Here is a 12,566-nt window from a genome sequence, read left to right as displayed (position 1 = left end):
TTGAGGTAAATGCTACAATGCCATACAATGACAATGGCCATTTTCTTAGCTTAGCATGTTAACACTGAACTGTAAAGCTCAGTAGAGGCTCTTGGGAATGGTATTAATTCTGTGAATTAAAGAAAGACAGAGGTTCACAGTTAAAACACCTTAATCTGACAATAAATGTGTACAGGACTGTGCAAAAGTCTTGAGCCACCCTTGTTTTATGTTTGTTTGTTTTTTTAAATTTTCCTTCCAAGAAGCCAGATTTTGTCTTTGATTGATTGATTTTGTCTTTGGACACTGGCTGCTTTTTCCCCTCATTTTCAGACGAGTCCTTGTATCGCAGCACTTTCAAGGAATGTTTTTTGTTTGTTAAGCCACTTAACACTGACCTCTGAATCACTCAAGCATAAAAAAGGCACCTAACTCAAAGAACCAGTGTTGTCTCTACACATGACAATTTAGGAATCTTCAGGCACTTTGTTACCAGCAGCCTGTTACAAAAAGCACGTCATCTTCAGTTAGAGCTGAGAAAAATGCCAAAGACGAGGTACTTTTCTTGGTGTGCAACCTTTGAACGAATCTGAGGAAACTGAACAAGCAAGAAGTGACAGGCCTCAAAGCTACACACATAAAAATAAAAAAAATAATGTCACACTATCTGCAGCAGATGAACAGTATCTGAAAGCCACGTCCTTAAGAAATAGGAAAAAAAATCCAGCAAAGAACAGTTTGTGGAAGAGCTTTGGAATATCCTTCCAGAAACCTGGGGAATTGTTCCTGAAGAAAGTTAAAAGAAACTTGAAGAAAGCTTGCCTAATCTGTTTTACTAGAATATATTAAAACATGAGTGCCTTAAGACTTTTGCACAGTACTTTAAATAGAATTCTAGGAGCAGTAAATGTACACTAAAGGTCAACCTTTTGGTTATGCTTCACTGTCTACTTCGTGAACTTCTTATTAAAAGCTAAATTCTTAACCCATCTGCTTCCTCTGGACTGCGTAGCTGTTTGTTGTGCTGCCACTCAGTGCATCAGATTGTTTCAAACGTTACTAAAATCCTGGTCAGTACTTTAAAAAGTACATCAAGTATCCTCTAAACCACTAGAAAGAACAGTCAAAGTAGCAAACAGTGAAACTCCACAGTTGAAAGAACTGTAGAAAAGTATTCATGAGGAAAAACCCTGAGCTGATATTTTTTAAAGAGCTTATGAAGTTTCGCACAGTCTCAGCCCTGGTGTTGTGCATCACTAACGAAACATAAAGATAACACAGACATTAGGGAATAATATGCAGCCAGGTGGAAAATTATTTCCCTTTTATTTTTTAGTGCATAAAAATACGATTTTTTTAGTCTAAAGAATGAAAGTAGAAATCTTCTTATTGTCCCTGAAACAGATGGGTGGGCCTCCATTCACAACACTTTCCAGTCGGTTCCCTCGCACCGCTTCTCTGAGCAAAATGAAAACAGGCTGAATTAATTCTTCCTACACGAGTAGACCAGCTTTATTCACACAGTCCTCTAAACTCGGCTTAGAGTTTCACTTGCTTTGACTAGAGTTCAATATGTGCCTCTGGGTCCGTTTCAACAGGTTCTTAAAAAGAATCAAATTTCTCTTCAGAAAAAAAACGCAAGAAAATATCGACAACACAACAAGGGGAAAAAAAGACTAAAGCTGAATGGACATTGTTGCTGGAGAAGTCCCAAACTATCTCAGAACAAGGAGATAAATGTTCCCCTCGAATGAATCCAGGTCAGCTAAATCAACCCAAATATGCAGATTCATTAGCATTTGCCTGGTAAGTTACTATAATGGAGGCCCCCTACACTACTGTATAAAAGAATAATCTGATTATGTTAAGCAGTGACGACTACAAGCATGGCTAGTTCTCTGATCGCATAAATAAAGCTTTAGATTTGCACGAGCATTGCCAACATATTATTGCTCTTTCTGGGTTTGATATTTGTTAAAGAGGAGACCACAGTATTCTGCAATGGGGTGGGATAGGTCGGGCAAAATTTAGTCTGCTTGACACATTTTTTTCCTCAAGTAGAAATTTCTCTCCTCTTCTTCCACTCTTAACTAATTTTCACTACGAGACCACCAAACAGAAAAAAGCTTGTATACAAACGAGCGCTGCATCGTCTCCCTGACTCTCTGACAGCATCAATGGAGAACTGGGAATAGATGACAGACGCAAGATTGATGAGCCGAAGGCCAAAGGGTGCATCCCCCTCGACATCTTCAGGAAGCGCTTTGACTTGGCTTTCCTCTGCTCCCACAAAACCCTGTGACAGCTGATACAAAGTTTTTAAACCGTGCACCCACAAACCTCAATGACACAACTGACACCACGCCTTCACATGTCTCAATTCAGGATGTTGAGACTGGGCGCAAGCCGAGCCAGTGCCCCGAAACATGCCCTTGGTGACACAGCGGTCTGGAGAACGGACGGAGAGGAAATGGAAATGTCAGGGTTTTTAAATTGATGAGTGGACTTGAATGAGGATGGGGCTAAAGTGTCCTTTTGAAGACTCTTCAAGCCAGAGCAAACGCTTTAGTAGCCCTACTTCAGGAACTCAGCTAATGGTAAACATACTGACCCCACTCTTCTGTGACACCCGATTTTCTCAGTTTGAACTACTGTTGGAACGTCTTGTCAAGATCTCTCTCCCCGTTTGGTAACAGTAATGAATTCAGGAACTTTGAAACAAATACTTCCTGGATGAACTCTCAGATTACACTATATGGACAAAAGTACTGGGCCAAATGGCTTAATCTTTGAATTTAGACATTTTCAGTCCCACTCCCACTGGTGTATAAAAAAATAATAATCATACACTTAGCCATGCAGTCTATCTTTACAAACATTTGTGAAAGAAAAGGTAGTTGTCAAGAGCTCAACAGACTTGAGCGCGATACTGTAATGGGATGCCATCATTGCAACAAGTCAGTTTGCAAAATTTCTTCCCTTCTAGTTATTACACAATCAACTGTTATTACACAATCAACTGTCTGTGGAAGAATTTCAAAAGCCATGAATTGTCAGATTGTGCAAAAGATACAGAATGAGGTTTGCCAAGTGTGTAAAAACTGCCCGTGCTCTGTTAGACTCATTAACATTGGCAAAAAATCTGTGCACCGGGATCTTCATGCAATGGCTTTCTATGGCTGAGCAGCTCCTGTAGGTGTAATGTGGCCCAGTAGCTTTTTTTTCTCCCCCCACATAGTGCATGTGTCATAAAAGTTTAAACTGGCAAGAAGTTCAACGAGTAAAAAGTTCAAGCCAAACCCAAAGTTGTATTTTAAGTATCTCAGATGTCTATGGCATGCCTTATCAGCTTTGGTTCCCATTCATAAAAGTACACAGTAACTCTCCAGTCATGCAAGTGGCTTTTGGTGAGTCATCAAACAAAGTTTATTAGGTTACACACAGGTTTGGCACAAAGCTACTCTGAATAGCTCCTTTCCACATGCTAACATATTTCCCAAGGTAAAAATGCTTATTCCGAGCAGTTTGGTATGTTTTTCTGCTAACATTTGCAATTACCACAAAGTGCAGCTGATGGAAGTGTTATTAGTTTTGAAGTATGTGATAAATCCAACTGGTGGGCAAAAAGGAAAAATGAAGGGATCATTAAATTGGCAACTGTTCATCCTGAAAAGGAAACAAATTTCTGCGCAAATTTATTGTCAGTTCATCCCACAGTTGTTGAAACAATTTCCTCAAACCCACAAATGTCACCCTGGACGGAAGGTCTGGCCATTTTTTAAGTCATCAGGATTCTTCTTCTGAACTTCATCGAATTGTGCACAAACTTCCACAAGCAAAGACCAGTATTATCCCCTGTTTTATTCAGGTGGCTGGAGGAAACTAGAAAACATTTAATAATAAATATCCAATAAAGAAGTCAAATTGCAGAGTGGTGTGCCCTTAAATATCTTTACTCACAAGGCTGCAACATTTAGCACATTTCTGGTGCCACTGTGGTTTTTACTGTAAGCAGCCATTAAGCATATAACCAGCTTGCATCCTCACTCCCCTGAGACTGACATGATTACACACATGGGGCCTAGACACAGATAAGCAAAGCGCATAAATAGACACCACACTGTCAATGTGCATGTGTCAACCTCGTGCACATGCACACTGTGCAGCTACCATTACTGTCCATCTATAAACATCCAAAGTTTCTGACAAGGCTGTCAGCAAACACCACCACAGGTGGGGGATGGAAGGAAAATGGTAGCAACAGAGGGAGAGAGGGAAAAATGGCTTTGCTAAGAGAGAGAGAGCAAATTCACACAGTGGTTGTAGAAAGGGAAGAGAACAGATGCGAAGGGCAAGGAAAAATGAGTAGGAGGAATCTCCTTATGGAAAACAAGACAGGAACAGTTACATAAAGAAAGCGGATAGTATGGTTTGAGGGCTTAAGGAACAATGCTTTTTTTTTTTTTTTTTATCTTGCTGTCCCCATTTTCCTTAAAGACCAGAGGCACCAGATGGAGATGCAATTCCCAATGAAGAGCTTACACTCAGCGCACTTCTGTCTGTATCGGAGTGTGTTTGAGGCACTGTGCTTCTCTTTGTCCTTCCTATGTGATGTAATATATTCAACCCTGATGCAACTCTTTTAAGAGGGAAAAGAAAATAGGTGAAATTCCTGTTTACTCAATATACACAGAGTGAACAGAACATAGACTCTAGACTTTAGCACACACACACACACACACACACACACAAAACAGTGTGTTGTAAGGGATTATGCAGGCTTGAATTTCACCAGGAAAAAAAAAATGCCTCCAAGCACCAGGGAGCAAATCTGGCTTTAGAACCTTTCCTCATCCCAGAGCATCCTGGTACCAAAGGAAAATCCAGCAACTGAAACATGTTCGTGTCTGAGGATACTAGAGCAAATGTACAGATGGATAATCAGCTTCTGACTCAAGCAGAAAATCTGATTGGAAAACACAGATCAGAGCTCTTCGATTAAACAAATGCCAGAAAATTATAAATAATCCAAAAAACACGTTTCCAGAGGCCAGCTTGACTTTGGGAATACCAAGTGGAATGCACACATCTGCAGGAATGTCCACTGGTATCCAGCTATGTGTAAATGTTTGCTCATCAGTGAACTAAGAAAAAAAAAGTGTGTGTGTGTGTGTGTGTGTGTGTGTGTGTGTGTGTGTGTGTGTGTGTTGGAGAGAAAATAAGTGGCCATCTTCTTCTGCCTTTGTGTGAATCTTAAGTAGACCCATGTTGAGGGAGGCTTTGTTCGCCGTCACCATCGGGGGGCACGTCCTCCAACTTTTCCCCTCACTTCCTTTCAACATAACATTTATCATTCATCCCAGTCAAACAATCATCCTACAACACGGGCGAGCATCTAGCACACAATAAGCTACCCTCCCACCACCACCACTTTCTGGTTGCTGGGATACCTTTCATCCAGCTTGTCAATATCATCATCTCTTACTTAGAAACTCCCCGTTCCTCGCTACAATTGATTCCGTGCAGCAGAGGCTTAATAAAAACTCTGCCACGTCTTGTTTTCAAAATAAAGTTTCCAAGAATATCTTCTCTTCTTTATACCGCATCCAAATCATTATAAAAACGTCTGGCTCGGCAAAAATTGCAATGCATCCTTGAGGGAACCTTCTAATTTGCAAGGGAAATTCCCTTCTGGGCAAATATAGGATTATTTGGATTTACTAAACTAAATGCATATTTTAAGCTGACATTACAGAGCGCCAGTGTTAACCAGGGAAGACACCCGAAGGCCTGCTTCATATAAAGACAGCGTGATTCACCAGATCCACCCCTCCCTTTTCCTGTTGCACTTTCAAAAGGGTTAACAGGTGCATTAGCAATAAGTGGAGAGATGCTGGAGTTGCTGACCCACAGCTAACAACATAATCTTATCAACTGTACTCTGTGCATATAACCCTCTGTCGCTTTATAAAACAGAAAGAGAAATTGGTAAACTCGAGCACATAATAGTTTGGGCCTTGTTTGACCTATTTTATGCAGTTTTTGTGCGCATCCCTTTCAGCTGACTGACCTGCACCACTTATTCCGCCTATAATGATTGCTGACAGCAGATTATTTTTCCTACTGCACCCAAATTCTCTATAGATCTCTGCAGATCAAATCCAACAAACACTGGAGTGAGAAGCAAAGGCCAAGTGGACAAAAGAGACAAAAAGGAGACAGACAAGTATAGATAGAAACCTGCAAAATGAAAAGGGGGAAGGGAAACAAAATGAAGAACACAAAGAATAAGCAAAAGAAGAGGCAGCATGAAAAAGGTTGAAAACCCTTTAAACGACTGTGTTTTGTGAGGGAAATAAAGAGCTGCTAGCAGCAACAGCAACATACCAGCACAGCGAACGAAAATGCAAATCAGCCCCCGATGCAAATGACATACATCTACAGGGGCCAAGCAGACTGCTTACCGTAAACCACATCAAACATCTCTCTGCGCTATCTGAACCCATTCCTCCTTGAATTCTGCACGGTTAACACACTTACAGGAATGCCTACAAGCTGGTGCAAAGCAAAATAACCACAAGAACAAGCATCATCTGGTTACTTCTCACTCAAACAAAACGCCTGATTACTGTGAGCTCTTTGCACGCCTACACATGAACGTGCTCTCCAGAGAAATAACAATAAGTCACTTACTTGTCCGTCATCACGTCGGCTAGCGAATACTGATTCATTAAATCTTCTTTTCACGTTCCTTCACACAGCTGAAACGGTTGAGCGAGACGCCCGGGGCTAAGGTCGCAGTACACGTCTACAAGAGAGGTTAAAAAAAAAACAACAACAACATTGGGTTAGAGTAAATCATCGGAAATGAGAAAAACAATCGGGTACCCGCTTTCACTCTTCTGCATGTAAATAATAGCAGAACACGCGTCACAACGGGACTGAAAAAATAAAGCCAATGCCAAAAAAAACTGCAGTTCCTCAAATGACCACTTGGGGGTGACTCCAAGCAAGTTGATCCTTGTAGACTCCCAAGATAAAATATCTGACATTACACCAGAAATAGACATGTTTATAAAAATGCTGTTTTGGTCTATCGTAATCATTTCACACCCACAACAAACATACTATAGTTGATTTTCTTTTTATATTTATTTTAAATTGGCATGCCGACATGGGCAAGATAACTTGCTGCATGAGAAGGTGATTTTAGTGAACTTGAATCCGGCACTGTTGTTCATTTGTTGATGCCAGAGGTCAGAGGAGAACTGCCAGATTGCTTCAAGCTGATAGGAAGTCAGCAGTACCTCATGAGTACTACTGATTACAATCAAGGCATGCAGACGAATGTCTCTAAATGCACAATCCAATAAACCTTTAAACAGATGAGCTACAGCCTTAACTCTAGTTTCCACTTTGTATTTATATAGGCATTGAATAACAGCTAGCTTAACACTTTGACTTGGTTTGGTCACTTATCTCAATAAAAAACAAAACAAAACTGACAACTGCTAACCTTTATAATAGTAATTCAGTAACAGTAATTCAATGGGTGACACCATATATAGTCACCATTTCAGAAATGTATTCAAATGTAAGATGTGTTTTAACAGTCAATTAAAAAAAAAAAAGAACTGCCATCCATTTCAGATGTAGCAAAATTATGTAATTTAAAGACACAGCTATGCATTTTTGACCAATGACATCTTCAGAATATTAACAGGCATCTCAGTTTCTCTTGGGTGAAAAAGTTCAGCACATCTTTGGCTCCAAAAGACAAAAATTTTGTGGAGAAAATTTTTTTAAACCCCAAAAACCATCTTACATGTAGTCCGTGCTGGGGAACATCTGACTTTTGCAGACACACTTGACTTGCTCACAATTAGCCAAGCAAGGCCTGGTCTGTTCAGCTTTACTGTTTCCATAGCTACCAAAGCAGCCAACCAGCCAGCTAGCTAGCATAAATAGAGTGCACCAAGGAGCCCACCGGGTAGTGAACAGACACTATGAATCAGTGGGGCTGGTTATAATCCAGGATCAAAGGATGAATAATTCATCAATCATCCTTATGAAAAGGTCAAAAGATAATTATCAACAAGGTGTTAAAAAATACCATACAAATCTATTGAAAAAAATGTTTAGATAATGCCCCTCTAATGATGCACATTTACATATGCACATAAATCATAAATCAGCAGATTAACTTTGCTGCCAGGATTCTGAATCTGAAAGTTTAATAAGCTGATCAGATGAGGCGTATCCTGTCTGTGTCCCGCTGGCTGATGCTCCATCTCCAAACCTGGCATTAGCTCCTCAGCTTATCTGACCTTAAAAGATTATGATAGCAGCACATCAGATTTATAGATTATACTCAGTTATGTGTTAACGTGACACAGATTACAACCTGCAGGAGTGGGACTTAGCTCCTGTAAGCAGATAAACATTAAATACCAATTCATATGCAGCTAAATGTGCATGAGGGGGAGTGAAGGTGAGGTCTCTGCCCCACCCAATCCAATCGTAAATCAGCCTCAAGCCCAGAGGCACCAGTAGCAGCCAGTCAGTGAGTGGACAGTGGCTTTTCCTGCTCCTTTTATCTATGCAAACAGCTACTCTTCACCTCCATCCTGAACTCTAAACTTTACATCTGCCATCCATCTTTTTTCCCTCTCTGATGCATTGATTTCCTTCATCACTCATACAGATGTTCACTGAACTTCAGTCCATCTTGTGCATTGTCTGTATACAACCAAGTAATTGATGGTAATCGATTTAGAGGCCATTTCCTCTGCTCCCTCAGATGCTGTTGTTATTGTTGTTGAAATTATTTCCAAAAAGGATAAATAGACTCCAGAACAAACAGAGTTGTCGCTGATAATTCTGAACTCATCCATGACACCAGGATAAATCTAACGTCAGCTTTCCTTCCAGTATTTCCAAAATAACATTTTCTTACAACACTGGACTTTTCCAAATATGCAAGAGGCCACAGTTTTGCACAATGTGGCAGACACTCAAGTATGAAACTACCTCGTGCCCACTGTGGTGCTGGACCCATTTGGTGTTTTCCTGCAAAAGCGAGGAGTTCCTTACCCAGAGCCCCAAATTAAACCGCCTTCTCCTCGTGCAAACAATGATGCAGTGCCTCGATCCTGGCTCGGTAACTGTGCTGCTAGATTTAAGCAGCTAGTGGTGAGGGAAATAAATAAAAACATAAATAAGTGACACGAATGCCAAAAGACCGGTGGTTTCCACACATGCAAAGCAGAAAGAGGACCTGCTCAGAGCTAGAAGAACGACACGCTTTGAAGTGAAGTGAGAAGACGTGTGATCCACCTGCAGTCTAAACAAATTAACATTAAATTGAGCAAAACCCAGCATTGTTTCTACAAGGATTTCATACCCAGATAAGGAGACCAACTTGTGGCAAGCTACAGGAAAATTTAAATATCCAACCTGGGGGGAGATTTATGAACAGCTTGTAAGAAGACGAACACTTTCCACGTCTGCCAATAAACACCGATTTCCATAAATAAGATACTGTCCTTTTCTGTTTCTCCATTAATTCACACAGCCAGAGTGAACAGCCAAAAAGCAAATAAGGTAATGTGGAAACTCCCTTGCTGCATGCCCCAGCACACTGAATTATTTACCTCACATATGAGATTTGGGTAAAAATAGCATGCACCATTTTGGACACTCTCTCCACCCTACAGAGCAAGCTTTGACAGGCATCTTCTATTGCCAAAACAATAAATAAATAAATAAAATTCTGTTGATATCTATCATTGTTAGGTGGCAGCATACAGCCGGAGCTGTGTGCGACGTGAATCTTACCATAATCTGAGTGGGAAGATCCTGCAGGTACAGAAGCTCTTCCAACGTGGCTCAGACACACTGTTATTACTGGTACAGTCGTGAAAGGTTTGCATGACAGATGTTTAAAAAATATAATAAAATCTGGTCATCCAGCACAACCAGCCTGTCACCTCCTCCCTCTCTGCTCACCAGTCAAGAGCAATCTGTCTCTCTCTCTCTCCATCTAGCATGATCAACACTGAAGGTGAAGGAAAAAAAAGGGAACGCAAGATGCTGCAAAGGCTGGAGAGACAGGGCTCGCATTCAAGACCTATTTCACTTTGGCACATGCCAGTGACAGGCTGTCTCCATCTGAGCGTAAGGCGAAACTGCTCGTATTCCCTTTCCTCCCTGTCGCAGCAGTCAAACACTGCTCACCGGCGGAGAGCGAGAGCCCTGAGATCGCGCCTCTGGAAAGCCTCAGTGCACACAATCGCTGAGGAGGGGGAGGGGGACAATTTGTGGGGGGCGGTGGGTAAGGGGAGAGAAGATGGGGGAAGGGGAGGTTAGGGTAGTGACTGTGTGTGCATCTGTGGGAGTGTGTCTATTGTTGACGAGTGTTGAGGAGCCCCCCCTTTTTTTTTTTCTTCCCCCACTTCTCTAAGGAGTGAATGGGGACTGCAGGTTCAGCCGGTGCACTCCTTTATTCAGCCCCGGGCGACAAAAACTCCACACGTAGGTTAACAGCGAAGACAGTTTGCATCCTGGGGACATAAATAAGAGGAGCTGGGACTTCTTCCTGTTTATCCAGTCAGTGAACTATCAAACGTTGAGTGACGTCAGGCTGACAAAAGAAAAACTATCCTCTTTAAACAAACCCAGCTGAGCATTTGACAAAAGAACGACTACTTTATCTCAGATGAAAGATGCCCTCCTCTTGTCAGCTGTGTCACACCGTGATATTCTCCGCAGCGACAGAATGTACTGTATGTAGGCGTCGTCTCCCAACTCCATTACCTCCCAGCTCCCTGCTCTCAGGAACACAACGCTGGGAACCTTTTCAAAACATCAAACAAGCTGTCGATAGCATGACAGCGCCGGATCACTAAGCTTCCTGCTCTCTCAGCATTATCAGTCATAGCTGCGGGGGCCAGCACCTTGGGAATCTTCACAGCTTTCCTGTATACAGTTTCATTATCGCGATTACGGTTGTCACACTTTCTAACTTGCAACTAAACTCTCTTGCAATCTTCAATAGCGGCGAATGAAAACCATTACAGCAGCCAAACCCTGAAGGGTGTGGACTATTATTGGAATATTTTCTCAGAACGTGCTTAACAAAAGACACAGAACACAGTTTCACACCCAGTGTTTGCCTTCGCCTACGCCGACTCAAAACCACCATTCAATGGTGACACGATCTCTGGAATGCAGCAGTGCATTATGCATGGCCAGTACCATGCATGCAGACATAAAAGTGCCTACACATGCCACTGTCTGCTGCTGATGTGGAACCAGATGCTACTCTGCAGCCAGAAGGAAATTATTCCAGCCTGAGGGATACTAGGGTGTGCCACGAAGGGGGGGTTGGGTGTTTCCAAAGGAAGAGGGGGGGAGGCCGCCACAGATGTCCATTTCATCGAGCACACCTCAACATCAGAGGAGCACAAGCTGGCCACTGACCCCTAGCCTTTAACTCCAGCAAGACCAAAACAATGAGCCATACATCACACATGTCCCCCATATTTCCTTGAATGGCGACGTATGAACGCCAAACGCCACGCAGGTGTGGACTGAGCTTTAAAGAAGGAAGAATCATGTTTACGCTCTCGTCTGCCTTAAGAAAACTGTATTGTTAATGAGATGGGGAGAACAATGAGGATTATGCATCAAAGACAAAACACCTTTTTACGGTGACTCCCCCAACCTCCCAAAGCAGGAGGGGGAAGGTGCCACTGCCCAGATCAATTGCAGGTATTCTTTTGTGCCTTTTTAGGGAGAAGAGCTGGTAGACAAGTGAAAGGAAAAATAATAAAGGCTTAATTGCTCAGGCCACCTTAAAAGCCATTAAGACTTTATTCAATTCATACTAAATACAGTGCAGGTATGCCAAGGAAGGTGGCACGTCTAAAAGTGTTGTCTTTAAGGTGGCGGAATAGTTGTGTTTGCATGTGAACACAAACACAGTGTGTGTGTGTCTCTGTGTTTGTGCTTACTGCAAGCTTCCTATACAAAAATGCTGGACCTGCTCCAGCAAGGACCAATTTCAATACTTTTTGTCAAATTCCTCTGCAAAACAGCAAGAGCTCGTTCTGAAAACCCAAACAGGGCATCCAACTAAATAAGGCCTGACATCCATAACAAGTGACATTTCTGCAGAAAGTTCAGATTTAAAACAAAACTTTCATTCAGCCAAGCGCTTCCTGACTCAATGTCCGATTTCCCAACCAGCTCTAAATTGATTATTGCCTTTCCTAAAGGACTCTAAAGATAGGTTTGCGTGTTTGTGTGCAGTTAGCATTAACAAGCAACGGTGTCCTGTGTGATTTCACTTAGCACATGCGAATCCTGTGCTTTCAATTAGAGAGACATGACCTAATTACTCATCCTAATCTGGTACGGGGAGATAAACAAGAGTTGTTTTTTTTAAATGACTGTAACCAGACTGCTTTTAGACTAAACACTAACTCTGCAACATTAACCTTTCTTTCCAGCAGATGTTCCAAACCCAGAAAGAAACACTGGCAACCTTAAAAAAAAAAAAAAAAGCACAACTAAAACCTCTAATC

This window comes from Diplotaxodon limnothrissa, linkage group LG7, assembly GCF_057381915.1.
Source record: "Diplotaxodon limnothrissa isolate DT_005_m linkage group LG7, D_limnothrissa_male_GT1.1, whole genome shotgun sequence".
NCBI lineage: Eukaryota > Metazoa > Chordata > Actinopteri > Cichliformes > Cichlidae > Diplotaxodon > Diplotaxodon limnothrissa.
This window is presented reverse-complemented; position numbering follows the sequence as displayed.